At 46.2% G+C, this 20,088-nt stretch overlaps 1 protein-coding gene across 1 annotated transcript in view; it reads right to left on the bottom strand.

The window, feature by feature from the left end:
- Positions 1 to 20,088, bottom strand: part of CCND1 (cyclin D1) — a 177,362-nt gene that overhangs the window by 118,522 nt on the left and 38,752 nt on the right. The gene's annotated exons all lie outside the window — the stretch shown is intronic.

The raw sequence follows: 20,088 nt of genomic DNA, 5'->3' as shown, positions 1-20,088 counted from the left end.
ATTTACGAGACACGATGGACCTCTTGCTCAAGATCCAGGACATCATCATGGAGGAAGATTATTGGTTGTGTTCAATCGATGTTGAAGCGCTTTACAGCTCAATACCCCACAATTTTGGGATTAGTGCGGTGGCACATTACCTGCGAAGTCGCAGTATCCACCATGCCGCACACAATCAATTCATCCTCACTCTTTTGGAATTTGTCCTCAATAGGAACTTTTTTGTTTTTGCCTCACGCTTCTACCACCAGCTCAGGGGCACTGCCATGGGCAGCCCAGTGGCACCCACCTATGCCAACTTGCTCCTGGGCTGGTGGGAGGAAGCGATTGTATTTGGGGAGGACAATTCTCGCTTCCACCACCATATCATCTATTGGGGCCGCTACATTGATGACGTGGCGGTCATCTGGAGCGGCCCCAAAGTGGAATTTGAGGATTTTGTGCAGTCCCTTAACACTAACCCAGTGGGTCTAAAATTTACCTTTGAGATCCACAAGGATTCCCTAGTTTTCTTGGATGTACTGCTAGAACGTAGCAGCAATGGTAACATTGGCACCAAAATTCATAGGAAACCCACAGCTGGTAATAGCCTACTCATGTGGTCCAGTCACCATCCTTTTTCCCTCAGAAATGGGATCCCTAAGGGACAGTACCTGAGGCTCAAAAGGAACTGCTCCTCGGAACAAGTTTTCCATCATGAAGCTAAGGCGTTACGCAGCAGATTTCAACATAGAGGATACCCTAATAGGGTTCTCAAAAAGGCATATATAGAAACAAAACATTTGGACAGGTCTACACTCTTACTTTCTAAACCTAAGGCAGTGGACAAAGACCTTCCAACTCGAATCATTGGCACATTTGATGCAGCGGCTAAGGAGATACGTCAAATTTTGACTAACCACTGGCCTATTCTCAAGACGGACCCGGTAGTAGGCTCTTTGGTGGAAGAGACACCCAGAATCACATATAGGAGGGGAAAAAATCTGGGGGATTTTTTGGTACACAGTTTGTACACTCCCCCAAGAGGTCCAGGAACTTGGCTGGACCGCAAAATATCCGGATCATTTAAATGTGGATCATGTAAGGCGTGTAAATACATGCGTGTTTCCAAAGAATTCCTTAGCCCCAGCACTAATAAGATCTACAAGTGCTATGATTATGCGAACTGCAAGACAAGTAAGGTTATCTACTTGGCCACTTGTCCCTGCCCCTTAAGCTATGTTGGCAAGACCATGAGGGAGGTAAGACGTAGGGTACTCGAACACATAAGTGACATCAGACATAAGAGGGAGAAACCGGTGTCGCTTCATATGCTCAGGCATCATGTGGACACCCCCTTTAATTTAGACTTCCAGGTTATTGAAGTTCTCAAACCCGACATTAGGGGCAGTGACCTGGACAAAAGATTATTACAAGCCGAAACACGCTGGATATACTGGCTAAAGACTACCACCCCCTATGGTCTTAATGACCAACTATCTTTTTGTCCTTTCATTTGATGTAGTTTTGGCTATTTCTTATGGAGTATAAAATATAACATTTCCCACCTCTAGTGTCATACACCTTCCGATTAGTTTGAGTGCCTATACCCACCTGCCATTTATTTATTTATTTATTTATAATTATACATTTATTATTTATTGTATACTGTTTGCACCACTTTATCTTATATTACCATTCTTAGATCGTACTCATTATACTCTATCAATATTTCCACTTTGGCCCAGTTTATGTACATTTATAATTTTTTATATATGCACATTATCCTTTGGCTATGAGTCAAGATTTCATCCTTTAATACGTCCCATATATTGATTTCCTGATATCTGTAAAGGGCGCATGTGCGGGGTGACATGCACTACATCCAAGCCTCGCTTTGGAGTTTGCCTAACCACACATGCGCCGTCTGAAGCGCATTGCGTTCCACTAACCCTGGACATGCGCAGTGACATACTATTTGTCACTTCCGTTTCCGGTCCCGCGGCTTTTTAATCAGACTCGCGGCGTTCAGTGTTGACGCCGCATACTGAGTCCACACAAGGGACACCAGGGACTGGGTAAGTGCACTGTGGCTGCATCGTTTTGCATACTTTATGTGACTTGTACCTTTGGTAACTATATTCCCCTTACATTATCTTATTGTAGGAGTTATCGTCTCCTCTGAAGCCTCCACATTAGGGAGGTGACACCAGGTTTCCTTATTATCATATTCATCATGTATCTTGGGCCACCTGACGCTCTAAGCATCCTGTATTAGGGTAGGCAATATGTATATTACACTATATTTTTTCGTACTATAGGGGCATTAGTGGTACGGTAGTAATAACACCTGTTGGTCACATGGCGCTTTATTTATCATTATTTCTAGTGCTTTTTTGGAAGTGTTTCTAATCTATTCACAATCCACCTGGTTTCGTTCTGACGCTTTGCATCATCTGGTCAGGGGGTAAGCTCTACCTTGTATTTGCCCATACTGTTTATGCTTATGTCCACATAGTTTAGACAGTGACATATTCTTATGTCTTTATCTTTACAGTATCTTTGGCCTAATATTATGTATCATTGTATTTGGTGTGCCACACCAGTCATCAGTTCTTAGTCCATTATCCATCATACATGGGTAAGACAGGCTTATTATCTGTTCTTATGATTTTTTGGTGTTATTATGAACTTTTGGCATTCTTACCTAAGTTAATTTTGGTGTATTTATTTATCAGGTCCTAGCATTTTCAGTAACCCAGGGTGTGGCAAACAGTGATTCCTGGGGTGATATATCTGTAATACGACGTTGGGCTATTTCATGTATACCTAATTACATTTGGAGGTACACATTATTATATACATTTTATGTATCTGTTGTTATTTTTGTTAAAGTATGGGACATTGACAGGTGGTCTTGTGATCTTATTTTCACAGTACTTGCTTTGGACAAGGGACATATTCTTCATCTACTCATAGTACAATTAAGGATCCACATTTCTACCATTGTGGCCTGTTTGGAATGATTTATCTATTTTTCATATATCTATTCATCATATACTCAGTATCAATGTGCGGCTATTATGCTTTTGTATCACGTGTGCTTCACTTGTTTATTTATCACTTTTCATATATAGTGTTTTATTGATTACTATCTGTTGTGATATGTTGACTGCTCCCCTGAGCCCTGATGAACCCCTAACTATAAGTAAGGGTGAAACGCGTAGGTCATTAGGAGTAAGAATATATACATATTAAATCATTGCATTGTTTATTCTTAATGTATATGTGACTTATATTATCCCTATTCCCTGTCCACACTTATTGTAGTAAGGGCAAGGGGTTAGACTAGGTAGGGTTGGTCAGGTCAGGTTTTTCACCTGTACCCCAAACCCCCTCCCTTGGTTTTGTGTTCATTATTCAGTGCTATATCTGACACCTTTCTGAGCACTGTATTGTGAGGTATTGTTTTTCTTATTATCTTTAATAATAAAATTATACATTTTAGCTTAATGCGTTTTTCTGTGGCCTCATTGGTAGATTTCAGTTGAGTTATTATTTTGTAAAATTGTCTCCAAGGGCATGTATATTATTGGCTGAAGGACCATATATCTCCTTTTTCTGGGTTTCGCGTTACTTTTATATGTAAGGATTTGCTTTATATATATATTAGTTTTCTACTTATTTTTCTTTAATCCTCACTTTTTCCTATTTTTTGGATGACATTTTGGTGGCTTCAGAACCAATTACCAGGTGTCCATGGTTCAGGAAACTGCAGGGGTTCCAGTGGTCAGACCCCCCGCCCCCCTGGACAACCCCTCTAAGAAAGTGCATATACAACTCCCCATGCTCGAACAGGATTCCCTATGGGGGTTGGGCACATATCGACCTTCCAACACATTTAGTCACCATTTACTCCTCCCTAAGTAATGTCTCCCTCATGATCCTGCAAAAAAGAATGGACTGCCAAGGCGAGACTGAGAGAAGGGGGATGGATATCCGTAAGAGTAGAGAAGATTGATCTGAAATTGCCCATGGTTTATAGGACACCTCAGATATTGAGGAGAGAAACAAAAAGTTACAGTAAGCAAAATCGATGTATGACAGAGCATTGCTACCCAATGTATGAGTATGTAAATAGGAATTTAATAGACATGTGCAATTCCTTCCTAGAATGTTACTCAATCAATTAACCACGCTACTTCACATGCCAAAAAGCCGGCTCTAGAAATAGGCAGAGTAGGCTGCTGCCTAGAGCACACCTTTGATGAGGGCGCCGCCTGTTGCTGAAAGTATAACACCGGAAACCTTACACTCCTCTGTCTGACGGCCATCAGGAGTGCAGCACGGTCACATGACAAACCACCACTGCATTCTCCTCCACAGTATGACCACAATTATTCAGGGCTTGAGTCCTGCTGGACCCTACAAGTATGCTTACCCCTTCCTCCGCCTCATCCCCATACAGGCCTTCTAGATGGTGATAGTTAAAGGGGTACTCCGGTGAAAAATAATTTTTTTTAAATCAACTGGTGCCAGTAAGTTATATGGATTTGTAAATTACTTATATTAAAAAATCTTAATCCTTTCAGTACTTATCAGCTGCTGTAGGCTACAGAGGAAGTGTAATACTCGCTGTTCAGTAGACAGGAACACTCTGGGTAGAAGATCCGCTGGACCTGTGTGGCAGATGAAGCAGGCCGTACCAGGGAGCAGAGTCTAAGGTGCCGCTGGTTTTCACCATAGCCCGCCGCAAAGCGGGATGGACTTGCTACGGCAGGCGGCACCCAGGTCGCTACCCCTGGCACGACTCAACCACACAGGCGGCTGAGGAGATTCGAGGTACAGAAGGAGAACAGCAACTCATAGTCAGGATAGCAGAAGGTCTGGGCAGGCGGCACTGGTGCGTGGTAAGGAACGAAGCAGGATGTCAGTAGGCAGGCGGCACAGGAGCAAGGTCAGGAACATAGTAGGAGGTCAGTAACAAGGCAAGGCAAAAAACGGTAATGCTTTCTCAATGGCACAAGGCAACAAAGATCCGGCAGGGTTGTGGGGGAGGAGCAGGAACTTATAGAGGAGACACTGGTGAACACATAATTAAGGGCGTAATGGCCCTTTAAATCTTAAATCTCTGACACGTGCGCCGGAGGTGAGACGCAGGAGAGGAGGTGGCAGAGGACCGGGATGAGTGACGGTCTGGGATTCGCATGTGGGCGCGTCACGTGATGCGAACCCCAGCCCCGCCAGCAGCAGTAGATGACAGGAAAATGCTCTCACAGCCAGCACAGGCGGCAGGAGCGCAGACCGTAACAGTATCCCCCCTTTGGTCTCCCGCTCCTTTTTTAGGTTCAGATATTTCCTGAGAAGGTCACGATCCAGGATATTCTCCTCCAGCTCCCAAGATCTCTCCTCAGGACCATAACCTTCCCAGTCAACCAACTTGGTGGCAAGAACCTCTTTGACCTTAAAGACATCAGAAGAACTGGAGACTGGCATGGGGACAAGATGCTTTGGTGAAAACCGGTTCATGACAAAGAGGCTTGAGGAGAGAAACATGGAAAGAATTAGGAATATGTAATGTAACAGGTAAACGGAATTTGTAAGAGACAGGATTCATTTTTGTAACACTTAGAAGGGACCAAGATAGCGAGGACCGAGCTTGTAGCAGGGTATCTTGAACCAAATATATTTGGAGGAAAGCCAAACCTTGTCACCAGGAGAGAAGGACGGAGGAGATCTTCTACTCCTATCAGCTTGTGCCTTCATGCGTGTGGAGGCTTGAGAAAGAGATTGTCGAGTTTGTTGCCAAATGGTAGAGCTGAAGTCCTGAACAAATTCATCAACAGCTGGCACACCGGAAGAGACTAGAAGAGGGGAACAGAGACAGAGTCCATAAACAACAAAAGGGAGAAGACCTTGTAGACTCGGAATCCTTATGTTTATATGAGAACTCCACCCAAGGGAGAAGGTCGACCCAATTGTCCTGGTGAGCTGAAACAAAATGACAACGATAAGTCTCTAAAATTTGATTAACCCTCACCCCCTTACCATTGGACTGAGGGTGGTAGGTAGAGGAGAAGTTGAAATAGGTGTCCAGACGGGTACAAAGAGCTCGCCAGAATTTTGAAACAAACTGAACTAAACGATCCGAAACGATATGCTGTGGAAGACCATGTAGACGAAAGATATGGAGCAAGAAGTACTTAGCCAGCTGTGGAGCAGATGGTAGGCCAGGAAGAGGGATGAAATGTGCCATTTTTGGAAAACCGATCGACCACAACCCAAATGACCGTGTTATTCTGGGAAGGAGGCAGATTGGCGATGAAATCCAGAGTGATGTGGGACCAGGGAGTCTCCGGAATGGGCAAAGGCTGCAAGAGTCCAGCTGGTTTCTGCCGAGAAGTTTTGTCATGGGCACAAGTTTCACAGGAACGGACAAAATTAGAAACATCACGTTCAAGTTGCGGCCACCAGTAATACCAAGAAATAAGAAGTAAAGTCTTACATATGCCAGGATGACCTGCCAACAGAGAAGAATGACCCCACTTCAGTACCTTGCGTCTCAACCTGGCGGGCACAAAGCATTTTCCAGGAGGCACTTGGTGAATTTTGGCGAGCGAATTTTGGGGCGACAGAAATCAAGCGATCTGGATCTTGGCGTGAAGTCCAAACCTATGACGTCAGAGGACCTGGAAAGAGCATCAGCTAAGATGTTCTTGTTAGCTGCACGGAAATGAAAGTAGAAATTGAATCTAGAAAAGAACAAAGACCACCTTGCCTGGCGAGGATTCAATCACTGAGCAGACTGCAAGTACAGAAGATTCATATGGTCTGTGTAGATGCTGACCGGATGAGAAGACCCCTCCAATAAATGTCGCCATTCCTCCAAGGCAAGCTTAATGGTGAGGAGTTATAGATCTCCAAGGGAGTAGTTCCTTTCAGCAGAAGAGAAAGTATTGGAAAAGAAACCACAAGTTACAGTCTTACCCTTGGCATTTCTTAGGGTAAGAACGGCATCGGCTCCAACAGAAGAGGAATCAACGTCCAAAGCAAAGGGCTTCTCTGGATCAGATCTAGAAAGCATGGGAGCAGAGGAAAATGCAGACTTTAAATGGGTGAAGGCCTGTTCAGCCTCAGGAGGCCATGACTTGGGATTGGAGAGCTTTTTAGTGAGAGTCACAATCGGGGCAAACAAAGAAGAGAAATGTGGGATAAATTGATGATAGAAGTTAGCGAATCCCAGAAAGCGTTGAATAGCACGTAGGCCAGAAAGACGAGGCCAATCCAAAACCGCAGACAATTTATCTGGATCCACCTGCAGGCCGTCGTGAGAAACAATGTAGCCGAGAAACAGGAGCCTTGATTTCTCTAATAGACATTTTTCCAGTTTGGCATAAAGATGATTCTTCCGAAGGCGTTAAAGAACTTGACGAACATGAGTTCGATGCTCCTCTGAGTTGGTAGAGAAGATCAAGATGTCATCTAGGTATACGACAACACATGTGTAGAGAAGATTTCGGAAAATGTCATTGACAAATACCTGAAAAACGACAGGAGCATTGCAGAGATTGAAGGGCATCATGAGAAACTCAAAATGTCCATCACAAATATTGAAGGCTGTTTTCCATTCATCTCCCTCGCAGATACGAATGAGATTATATGCTCCTCGCAAGTCCAACTTGGTGAAGACCTTGGCTCCTTGGAGACGGTCAAAAAGTTCAGAGATAAGAGGAAGTGGATAACGGTTTTTGACCGTGATTTTGTTGAGTCCCCTGTAGTCAATACATGGACGGAGGGAGCCATCCTTCTTCCCTACAAAGAAGAAACCTGCTCCAGCAGGAGAAGAGTATAAATCCATTTTGGAAGATCTCCTGGATATACTCTGCCATGGCATTGGTCTCAGGAACCAATAACGGGTAAATTCTTCCACTAGGAAGAGTGGTTCCAGGCAGTAAATCTATAGGACAATCGTAAGGAGGATGTGGAGGCAGAGACTCAGCCTGTTTCATGCAGAATACATCTGAGAAATCTTGGTAAGATGAAGCTAGACCAGGCAAAGGAGGAAGACGTAAAACAACTTTAGGCTGGAATGGACTGAGAGAAAGATTTTCACAGAACTGTCCCCAGCGAATAATTTCTCTAGTTGCGGAGAGTGACGTCAGAGCCAAGGAAGGCCAAGAAGAAGCTCAGAAGTACAGTGAGGCAGTACATAGAATTCCACCTTTTCTTTATGCAAGACACCCACTTGCATGACGAGAGGCACAATACTGAATAGCACCTTAAAGTCCAAATTTTGTCCATTAAAGGGGTATTCCAGGATTTTTTTTTATTTGACTATGCTACAGGGGCTGTAAAGTTAGCATAGTTCATAATATAGTGTCTGTACCTGTGTGTGATGGTTTTCTCGCAATTCTTATGTGATTTTCACTCCAATATTTATTTTTACCAGCATACAAAATGACTGTTGTCTCAGATTTTTCCCAGGTTGTAATGCGGCCGAGACCTGACTCACCAGTCAGCTGATGACAGGCAGCCTGTCTACTTTAATGGGTGGAGCGATCGCTTGGTGGGAGAGAGATCAATCTGCAACTAAAGCAACAGCTGTAGGCACCCTGATTGAAAACCACAGGCTTTTGAATAGATGCAGCTCCTTTATGTTTCAATGGGTGGGGTGGCTGATGTGTGGGAGGGAGGTAATTGGAATTATGGGATTTGTAGTCAAAAAAAGAAAAGTGAAACAGGAAATACCAGTTCACAAAAAGCTAGCCACAGTATTATGGTAATCTCACAACATAGCCATTTAGCCCCAAGACAAGTGCAGATCCTTCCTAAGCATGTCCATTACTGTCTGCCAGGTACGTACTAAAATCACCTTATGGTGAATAACCCATTTAACAGAGGATATGAACAAAGGCTTGGCAAGCTGAGTAACAGGAAGATTATATTTGTGGACCAAAGAAGCATCAATAAAATCACCTGCGGATCCAGAATCCAAAAATGCTGTAGTGCTGAAGGAAGACTTGGCAGAAGCGAAGACTTGTACAGAAATGGTCAAGCGAGGAGAGGTGGTATTCACACCTATGGACGCCTCTCCTACGTGCACTAGGTGCGAGCATTTTCCTGGATGTTGTGGACGAACAGAACAGTTTTTGAGGAAGTGTTCCGGGCCAGCACAATGCAAGCACAAATTCTCACTGTGTCGTCATGATCTCTCCTGTTGTGTAAGATGTGAACGATCCACTTGCATAGCCTCTTCGGCAAGAGGCGCAGGAAACTGTAGAGGTGGACATTGAAACATGGCTGCCAGGCGAGGATATCTCCATGTCCGAGCAGGTTCCCTCTCTAAGCACAGTTCTTCTCAGAAAAACGCACATCAATACGTGTGGCCAGGTAGATAGGTTCAGTCTGAGAAGAAGGAGGATCACTTGCAGCAAGGGCATTTTTAATCCTCATAGACAGACCTTTTTTAAATGTGGCACACAAGGCCTCATCATTACATGCAAGTTCAGAGGCTAGAATGCGGAATTGAAACGCGTAGTCACCAACGGTAGAATTCCCTTGACAGAGGTTCAGTAAAGCCGTCTCAGCAGAAGAGGCACATGCCGGTTCCTCAAAGACACTGCGAAATTCTGCCAGAAAAGCCGTCAAGTTGGAAGTTACCGGATCACTGCGGTCCCAAACGGGTGTAGCCCAGGCCAGGGCTTTTCCGGACAGTAGGCTAATAACAAAGGTTACCTTCACACTTTCTGTCGGAAACTGTTCAGGCATGAGCTCCAAATGCATGGAGCACTGTGTATGAAGCCCCTTCATAACTTGGAATCACCGTCATATTTAGAGGGTAATGGTAGATGAAGCTGGGAGCCAGAAGACACTGCAGGAGCTGGAGGAGGGAGTGGGACAGGTTGGGGGTGCTGCTGCTATTGCAAGGCCAAAAGCTGTTGCATCACATCTGAAAGTTGAGAGAGTTGCTGCGCCTGTCGGGCCAACTGCTGTGACTGACATACCACAACGGAGGGAAGAACCGCAACTTCAGCCAGTTGTACCTCAGCGAGATCCATGGCCGGATCTTACTGTAACAGTCACTGTTCAGAAGACAGGAACATTCACTGTTCAGTAGACTGGAACACAGATGATAGTGGATCCGCTGGACCTGTGTGGCAGATGACACGGGCCGTACCAGGGAGCGGAGTCTAAGGTGCCGCTGGTTTTCACCAGAGCCCGCCGCAAAGCGGGATGGACTTGCTGTGGCAGGCGGCACCCGGGTCGCTATCCCTGGCACGACTCGACTACACAGGCGGCTGAGGAGATTCGAGGTACAGAAGGAGAACAGGAACTCGTAGTCAGGCTAGCAGAAGGTCTGGGCAGGCGGCACTGGTGCGTGGTCAGGAACGAAGCAGGAAGTCAGTAGGCAGGCGGCACAGGAGCAAGGTCAGGAACGTAGCAGGAGGTCAGTAACAAGGCAAGGCAAAACACAGGAACGCTTTCTCAATGGCACAAGGCAACAAAGATCCGGCTCGCGATTCTAACCCTAGCCCCGCCGGCAGCATTAGATGACAGGGAAATGCGCTCACGGCCAGCACAGGCGGCCGGAGCGCAGACCATAACAGGAAGTTCTTTTCTTTTTAAATTTCTTTCTGCGACGGAGCTGAGGCACAGCAGCGGAAGCGGCAGCAGCATAGGGTGAGCAACGGGCCGGGATTCGCATGCGGGAGCGTCCCTAGATGCGAATCCTGGCCCCGCCGGCAGCCGGGGACAGATGCACAATGCGCTCACGGCCGGTGCAGGTGGCCGGAGCGCTGGGCATAACACCTGTGGAGCATACAGCAGCTGATAAGTACTGGAAGCATTAAGATTTTTAAATAGAAGTAATTTACAAATCTGTTTAACTTTCTGGCACCAGTTGATTTGAAAAGAAAAAAAAATAATAGTTTTCCACTAGAGTACCGCTTCAAATTTTATGGAATTGCAGACAGAGTCCCATTGAACTCAATGGGGTTTTGAATTTCTGCAGAATTCTGTGTTCTAAACACACAGAAATTCTGCTGCAATTGTGTTCAGCAAGCTTTGCTTCGCCGTGTGAACATAGTCTATCAAGACTGAAAACAGCATGAAACCTGCAGCGGATCCTGGACATGTGAATATACCCTTAAGGTCTATTCACATGGCAGAATTTCTGCTTGCTGAATTCCGCCTCAAAGTAAAGCCAATAGACTTCTATAGGATTCTGATTCAGAAGTGTGAATCGGAGTGCGGAATCCCATGGAAGTCTATGGGCTTTACTTTGTGGAGGAATTCCGCAAATGGAAATTCTGCTATGTTTATAGACCATTAGGCTGGGTTCACACTACCGAATCTCTGGGCAGAATTTCTGCCGGAGATTTAGACGGCGGCACTAGGACCGCAAAGGCTGCATTGCCGTCCCCATAATGCATTTCTGGGTAGATCTTTTGGGAGTTCTGCTCAGAAATGCATTGGCATCTATGCAGTCTGTGCGGTCCTAGTGCCGCCGGCTTGATCTCCGGCAGAAATTCTGCCCAGAAATTCCACAGTGTGAACCTAGCCTTAGGTCATTTTGCAAATTCATGTTTTCTGAGGTACAAAGATAATAGATCCCTGGTTATTGACAAACTACGACTCCCAGCTGTCTGAAAATGCTGGGAGTTGTAGTTCTGCAACAGCTGGAGAGCCACAGGCAAGAGACCACTGCCAGGGATAGAAATGAGTCCTCTCACTTAGATTCTGTTTAAACTTGAGTGAACCTCAGTATTCCTAGATAAGTTCTACTCTATAAACCAGTGTTTCGAAACCAGAGCACCTCCTGCTGTTGCAAAACTACAACTCCCAGCATGCCTAAACTTAATCTTAAACGATCAGCGTGCGATAAGCGGGGGAAGCATTTTATGAATGAATCTTCAACGTGACACAGTGCAGAGGGAGTTGGTCACATGAGAGAACGCATAACTCTTGGTCACCAAACGCGTCGGTATTGCATTAACTAGTCTATCTCTTCGGGAAAGCTGGGTGACTAGGCATATGGAGGTCACCTCAGGTTTCTGAACAACCAGGGTGCCTCCAGCTATTACAAAACTACAACTCCCAGCATGCATGGAAACAAGAAGGAATACTTTAACGGCATGGGCCCCTAGATCAGAGTTTCCCAACGAGGGTGCCTCCAGCTGTTTCAAAACTACTACTCCCAGCATGCAAAGAACCAGTGTGCAATGCCGTTGGCTGTCTCAACAACTAAAGGGCGGCAGTTTAGAGACCACCAGTGTTTCCCAACCAGGGTGCCTCCAGCTGTTGCAAAGCTACAGCATGTTCGGACAGCCGAACTGGGAGCACTGGTCGTAACACCCTAGGTTGATTCCATAGATTCTATGTTCAATTTATTCATGCGTTTCCAGGAGGAGTAACAGAGGGGCTGCACAATGCAAAGTTCTATGAAAAGACATGTTGGGAGAGCTGCTTGGTTGAGAGTTATACTCCTTGGAGAATTGGTTTACCAACCAGGGTGCCTCCAGCTGTTGCAAAACTACTCCTCCCAGCATGCCAAGAACCAGTGTGCAATGCCGTTGGCTGTCCGGGCATGCTGAGAGTTGTAGTTTCACAACAACTAAATGGCGGCAGTTTGGAGACCACCAGTGTTTCCCAACCAGGGTGCCTCCAGCTGTTGCAAAACTACAACTCCTAGCATGCAAAGAACCAGTGTGCAATGCCGTTGGCTGTCCGGGCATGCTGAGAGTTGTAGTTTCGCAACAACTAAAAGGCGGCAGTTTGGAGACCACCAGTGTTTCCCAACCAGGGTGCCTCCAGCTGTTGCAAAACTACAGCATGCTCGGAGAGCACTGGTCGTAACACCCTAGGTTGATTCCATGTATGCTATGTTAAATTTAATTCATGCGTTTCCAGTAGGAGTAACAGAGGGACTGCACAATGTAAAGTTCTATGAAAAGACATGCCGGGAGACCTTGGAGACTTGGTTTACCAACCCGGGTGCCTCCAGCTGTTGCAAAACTACAACTCCTAGCATGCAAAGAACCAATGTGCAATGCCGTTGGCTGTCTGAACAACTAAAGGGTGGGAGTTTGGAGACCACCGGTGTTTCCCAACCAGGGTGCCTCCAGCTGTTTCAAAACTACAGCATGCTCGGAGAGCACTGGTCGTAACACCCTAGGTTGATTCCATGTATGCTATGTTAAATTTAATTCATGCATTTCCAGTAGGAGTAACAGAGGGGCTGCACAATGTAAAGTTCTATGAAAAGACATGCCAGGAGACCTTGAAGAATTGGTTTACCAACCCGGGTGCCTCCAGCTGTTGCAAAACTACAATTCCTAGCATGCAAAGAACCAGTGTGCAATGCCGTTGGCTGTCTGAACAACTAAAGGGCGGGAGTTTGGAGACCACCGGTGTTTCCCAACCAGGGTGCCTCCAGCTGTTGCAAAACTACAGCATGCTCGGAGAGCACTGGTCGTAACACCCTAGGTTGATTCCATGTATGCTATGCTAAATATAATTCATGCGTTTCCAGGAGAAGTAACAGAGGGACTGCACAATGTAAAGTTCTATGAAAAGACATGCCGGGAGACCTTAGAGATTTGGTTTACCAACCCGGGTGCCTCCAGCTGTTGTAAAACTAAAACTCCTAGCATGCCCGGACAGCCGAAGGCTGTCCGGGCATGCTAGGAGTTGCAGTTTTGCAACAGCTGGAGGCGCCCTTGTAGCGAAACTATACTATAGAAATCATTATGTATGATATAAAACGTTTCGTATGATTTTCTCAATCCAGTCCCGCAATTCCACTAAGTGACCAGCAGAGGGAGCATGTCACCAGTCAAACCTTTGCCTTTTATACAGCATGCACCTGCTCCATAACAGCTGCAGACTTCTGGCTCCTACTTAACAGTAACCACACATAATCCACGTAGGAGCATTAAGTCAGCACATACAATGCATTCAGAAAGTCTTTAGACACTTTCACTTTTTTTTTCTTCACATTTTGTTGGGGACTCGAGCTAAAATAAAAAAAAATAAAAATAAAAATAAAATTTAAGTAGCCCTCCCCCCCCCCGTATCATTCTGCACTCAATACCCCAAAAAGACGAAGTAAAAAAACGAAGTGATAAAAATCTCTGCTAATTTAATTTAAAAAAAAAACACAAAAAAAACAGGACCAATAAAAAATTTGCATGGCCATAAGTATTCAGACCCATTGCTAGGACACTACATATTAAGTTCTGGCTCCTCCCATTTCTCTTGATCATCTATGAGATGGAGTCACCTGATTGGACAGGATTTGTCTATATAAGGTCTCAGAGCTGACAATACCAGAGCAAAAAAAACATGAGGTGGAAAAAACTGCCTGTAGAGCTGAGAAGAAATTGGAACCTTGTCTAGGCGCTGTTCGCAGATCCAGGTTTATGAAACACGAATATGTATGGAAAGTAAAGTACCCGGAGGCACTATGTTTACTAATAGAGCTTCCAATGACGCGTTTCGGAGGGTATTTCCTCCTTCCTCAGACTAGCCAATCTGAGGAAGGAGGAAATACCCTCCGAAACGCGTCATTCTTCTAGATCGTACGGGAGAAGATTTCATCCTCTCCCGTTGGACCCTGGGCCGTGCAGTTCGCTTCCACATGCTGAGTAACCCTAAGGGGTGATATGCCTATTTCTACATATATCTGGTGAGCAGCCATTTTATAGATTCGCGGCTCCCCTAGTCCCTGATTGGGACACAGATACCATGGATAATGCACAAGGCGCAGCCCTCTCCCCTTTTTTCTTTTTCCACAGGTCTTGTAGAGCCAGGATTGTGATGGAAAGTCCCAGAAATGTCCCTGGTGCCATGCAACCCTTTACTAAATTTGGTGCGCATACACATTTACCACCACACAAAAAAATCAATTTACCTGCACCATCCTTGAAAAATAATCCCCAAATGACCCTAAGCACACAGCCGAGACAACACAGGAGTAGCTTAGGGACAACTCTGTGCATGAGTGGCTCGGTCTCCAAGCCCTGACTTGAATCCACTATGCCTCATTGTTAGCCAGAGTACCACCATTTTAGCAAGAATACCACCTGTGGAAGGCTAAGGGTGGAGTGTGTAATGGACTGGTGGGGTGCCGTGACTAAAGTAGAATTTGTGATGCCAGGGTAGCGTTAACCTCCACACTTCAAGGATAATAGCTTCCTGGGCAATAACTGCCACAGATGCGGGATTACGGAAACAACTTCAATTTTACTCAGGAACTTGCAGAATAAACAGGAACAGTTCACCATTTAGTGAGAGTTTGCTGAAGAATGCTTTAGGGATCACAGTTCCTTCAAAGACTATGGGACTTGTAGTCCTTGCCGTATAGCTTCCAGCTTGCTGAATTATGTTTTAGACTGCACTTTGCACTTTGTAGCTTGAATTAACTGAGCTAACAAAGACTCTTCACTTAAGAATCCTGTATAAGGGCTTACCACCAGGGTGGACTTAGGCTTATGGACAGAAGTTGTCTGAGGCTTTCTATCTCCTGCTATCCTCTTTTTTATGAATGGGGTCTGTGGGCTCACTTGGCTCTTCTCCCCACTGCGGACTTGGGTCTGACTTGCTGGATGACCTGGTTGGCGGGATCCTGTGAAGGGTGTTGTCGCTAAGGAACAGATAAGTGCAGCAACTGGATTTCCTAGGCTTGCCCTCATGTGGTGAGGCACAGGCCCACAGCAGAGATCTGAAGGTGACCTCCACTCACTCTCCTCGTGACCTCCACTCACTCTCCTCTCTCACTGCCAACTCTAGACTGATTAGCTCCTCCCTGTCTAACTAGACTTGGGGTAGCAGGGCAGAAGCCCTGATTGGCTGAAGCAGTCATGTGATCCCCTAAGCATCATCCTGCACAGACAAGTTAACCCAAGTGCATTTGACAATACATTACAGTGACATAAATTATACATTTAAACCTGTGCAGTAGGTAACATTCACCTGGCAGGTCAAGAAGACAGATGTGTTCCGCACTGGGATACCACACCTTTTACCTCACCTTGTTAGCGAGAGTACCATATCCTATACCTCCTTATTAGAGAGAGTAGCACCCACTATGCCTTCTTGTCAGCAAATTTACTACCCATTACACCTTCCTGTTAGCAAGAGTACCACCACTATTGACAAAAGTACCACCCACTATACCTCATTCTTAGTGAGTGTGACACCTACTACACCTCTTTGTTAATGAGAGTGCCACCCCCTATGTCTTGTTGTAAGCAGGAGTACCACCCACTACACCTCCTTGTTAGCAGGAGTACCACTCACTACACCTCCTTGTTAGCAAGAGTACCTCCCACTACACCTCCTTGTTAGCAGGAGTACCACCCACTACACCTACTTGTCAGCAGGAGTACCAACCACTACACCTCCTTGTTAGCAGGAGTACCACCCACTACACCTCCATGTTAGCAGGAGTACCACCCACTACAACTACTTGTTAGCAGGAGTACCACCCACTACACCTCCTTGTTAGCAGGAGTACCAACCACTACACCTCCTTGTTAGCAGGAGTACCACCCACTACACCTCCTTGTTAGCAGGAGTACCAACCACTACACCTCCTTGTTAGCAGGAGTACCAACCACTACACCGTCTTGTTATCAGGAGTACCACCCACTACACCTCCTTGTTAGCAGGAGTACCACCCACTACACCTCCTTGTTAGCAGGAGTACCAACCACTACACCTTCTTGTTAGCAGGAGTACCACCCACTACACCTCCTTGTTAGCAGGAGTACCACCCACTACACCTTCTTGTTTGCAGGAGTACCAACCACTACACCTTCTTGATAGCAGGAGTACCAACCACTACACCTCCTTGTTAGCAGGAGTACCAACCACTGCACCTCCTTGTTAGCGAGAGTACCAACCACTACACCTCCTTGTTAGCAGGAGTACCACTCACTAGACCTTCTTGTTAGCAGGAGTACCAACCACTACACCTCCTTGTTAGCGAGAGTACCAACCACTACACCTCCTTGTTAGCGAGAGTACCAACCACTACACCTCCTTGTTAGCAGGAGTACCAACCACTACACCTTCTTGTTAGCAGGAGTACCAACCACTACACCTCCTTGTTAGCAGGAGTACCAACCACTACACCTCTTTGTTAGCAGGAGTACCAACCACTACACCTCCTTGTTAGCAGGAGTACCACCCACTACACCTTCTTGTTAGCAAGAGTACCACCCACTATTGACAAAAGTACCACCCACTATATCTCATTCTTAGTGAGTGTGACACCTACTACACCTCTTTGTTAATGAGAGTGCCACCCCCTATGCCTTGTTGTAAGCAGGAGTGCCACCCACTACACCTCCTTGTTAGCAAGAGTACCACCCACTACACCTCCTTGTTAGCAGGAGAACCACCCAATACACCTACTTGTTAGCAGGAGTACCAACCACTACACCTCCTTGTTAGCGAGAATACCAACCACTACACCTTCTTGATAGCAGGAGTACCAACCCCTACACCTCCTTGTTAGCAGGAGTACCAACCACTACACCTCCTTGTTAGCAGGAGTACCAACCACTACACCTCCTTGTTAGCGAGAGTACCAACCACTACACCTCCTTGTTAGCGAGAGTACCAACCACTACACCTCCTTGTTAGCAGGAGAACCACCCAATACACCTTCTTGTTAGCAGGAGTACCAACCCCTACACCTCCTTGTTAGCAGGAGTACCAACCACTACACCTCCTTGTTAGCAGGAGTACCAACCACTACACCTTCTTGTTAGCAGGAGTACCAACCACTACACCTTCTTGTTAGCAGGAGTACCAACCACTACACCTCCTTGTTAGCAGGAGTACCATCCACTACACTTTCTTGTTAGCAGGAGTACCAACCACTACACCTCCTTGTTAGCGAGAATACCAACCACTACACCTTCTTGATAGCAGGAGTACCAACCACTACACCTCCTTGTTAGCAGGAGTACCAACCACTACACCTCCTTGTTAGCGAGAGTACCAACCACTACACCTCCTTGTTAGCGAGAGTACCAACCACTACACCTCCTTGTTAGCAGGAGTACCAACCACTACACCTCCTTGTTAGCAGGAGTACCAACCACTACACCTTCTTGTTAGCAGGAGTACCAACCACTACACCTCCTTGTTAGCAGGAGTACCAACCACTACACCTCTTTGTTAGCAGGAGTACCAACCACTACACCTCCTTGTTAGCAGGAGTACCACCCACTACACCTTCTTGTTAGCAAGAGTACCACCCACTATTGACAAAAGTACCACCCACTATATCTCATTCTTAGTGAGTGTGACACCTACTACACCTCTTTGTTAATGAGAGTGCCACCCCCTATGCCTTGTTGTAAGCAGGAGTGCCACCCACTACACCTCCTTGTTAGCAAGAGTACCACCCACTACACCTCCTTGTTAGCAGGAGAACCACCCAATACACCTACTTGTTAGCAGGAGTACCAACCCCTACACCTCCTTGCTAGCAGGAGTACCAACCACTACACCTCCTTGTTAGCAGGAGTACCAACCACTACACCTTCTTGTTAGCAGGAGTACCAACCACTACACCTTCTTGTTAGCAGGAGTACCAACCACTACACCTCCTTGTTAGCAGGAGTACCATCCACTACACTTTCTTGTTAGCAGGAGTACCAACCACTACACCTCCTTGTTAGCGAGAATACCAACCACTACACCTTCTTGATAGCAGGAGTACCAACCCCTACACCTCCTTGTTAGCAGGAGTACCAACCACTACACCTCCTTGTTAGCAGGAGTACCAACCACTACACCTCCTTGTTAGCGAGAGTACCAACCACTACACCTTCTTGTTAGCAGGAGTACCAACCACTACACCTCCTTGTTAGCAGGAGTACCAACCACTGCACCTCCTTGTTAGCGAGAGTACCAACCACTACACCTCCTTGTCAGAAGGAGTACCAACCACTACACCTCCTTGTTAGCAGGAGTACCAACCACTACACCTCCTTGTTAGCGAGAGTACCAACCACTACACTTCCTTGTTAGCGAGAGTACCAACCACTACACCTCCTTGTTAGCAGGAGAACCACCCAATACACCTTCTTGTTAGCAGGAGTACCAACCCCTACACCTCCTTGTTAGCAGGAGTACCAACCACTACACCTCCTTGTTAGCAGGAGTACCAACCACTACACCTTCTTGTTAGCAGGAGTACCAACCACTACACCTCCTTGTTAGCAGGAGTACCATCCACTACACTTTCTTGTTAGCAGGAGTACCAACCACTACACCTCCTTGTTAGCGAGAATACCAACCACTACACCTTCTTGATAGCAGGAGTACCAACCACTACACCTCCTTGTTAGCAGGAGTACCAACCACTACACCTCCTTGTTAGCGAGAGTACCAACCACTACACCTCCTTGTTAGCGAGAGTACCAACCACTACACCTCCTTGTTAGCGAGAGTACCAACCACTACACCTTCTTGTTAGCAGGAGTACCAACCACTACACCTCCTTGTCAGCAGGAGTACCAACCACTACACCTTCTTGTTAGCAGGAGTACCAACCACTACACCTTCTTGTTAGCAGGAGTACCAACCACTACACCTCCTTGTTAGCAGGAGTACCATCCACTACACTTTCTTGTTAGCAGGAGTACCAACCACTACACCTCCTTGTTAGCGAGAATACCAACCACTACACCTTCTTGATAGCAGGAGTACCAACCCCTACACCTCCTTGTTAGCAGGAGTACCAACCACTACACCTCCTTGTTAGCAGGAGTACCAACCACTACACCTCCTTGTTAGCGAGAGTACCAACCACTACACCTTCTTGTTAGCAGGAGTACCAACCACTACACCTCCTTGTTAGCAGGAGTACCAACCACTGCACCTCCTTGTTAGCGAGAGTACCAACCACTACACCTCCTTGTCAGCAGGAGTACCAACCACTACACCTCCTTGTTAGCAGGAGTACCAACCACTACACCTCCTTGTTAGCGAGAGTACCAACCACTACACTTCCTTGTTAGCGAGAGTACCAACCACTACACCTCCTTGTTAGCAGGAGAACCACCCAATACACCTTCTTGTTAGCAGGAG

Source organism: Hyla sarda, chromosome 6 (genome assembly GCF_029499605.1).
Source record: "Hyla sarda isolate aHylSar1 chromosome 6, aHylSar1.hap1, whole genome shotgun sequence".
In the NCBI taxonomy this organism is placed as follows: domain Eukaryota; kingdom Metazoa; phylum Chordata; class Amphibia; order Anura; family Hylidae; genus Hyla; species Hyla sarda.
The sequence above is the reverse complement of the archived record's forward strand: the minus strand, read 5'-3'. Positions and strand labels throughout refer to the sequence as shown.